Source organism: Pteropus vampyrus, unplaced genomic scaffold (assembly GCF_000151845.1).
Source record: "Pteropus vampyrus isolate Shadow unplaced genomic scaffold, Pvam_2.0 Scaffold389, whole genome shotgun sequence".
Taxonomy (NCBI): Eukaryota; Metazoa; Chordata; class Mammalia; order Chiroptera; family Pteropodidae; genus Pteropus; species Pteropus vampyrus.
In genome coordinates, this window is record NW_011889170.1 from 963,831 (window position 1) to 964,479 (window position 649).

Below are 649 nucleotides of genomic sequence, written 5' to 3' on the forward strand. Positions count from 1 at the left end.
ACAAATGGCCAACAACTATATGAAAAGATCCTCAACATCACTAGCTATTAGGGAAATGCAAATCAAAACCACAATGAGATACCATCTCACACCTATTAGAATAGCTATAATCAACAGGACAAGTAATAATAAATGCTGGAGAGGGTGTGGAGAAAAAGAACTCTCATACACTGCTGGTGGGACTGCACATTGGTACAGCCACTATGGAAAACAGTATGGAAGTTCCTTAAAAAACTAAGAATTCATCTACCATATGATCCAGCAATCCCTCTACTGGGTATTTACCCCAAAGACTTAAAAATCCATATCCGAAAAGATATTTGCACACTGATGTTCATAGCAGCATTATTCACAGTGGCCAGGGCATGGAAGCAACTGAAGTGTCCTACGATAGATGATTAGCTAAAGAAACTGTGGTACATATATACAATGGAATATTATTCAGCCATAAGAAGAGATGAAATACTGCCATTTGTGACAACATGGATGGACCTCGAGATAACCGTGCTAAGCAAAATAAGCCAGACAGAGAAAGTTGATAATCCACATGATATCACTTATATGTGGGATATAAACCTAAAAGCAACCAATGGACAGGACAAAGAAACAGAGACTCATGGCCATGAACTATAGACTAGTGGTTACCTGA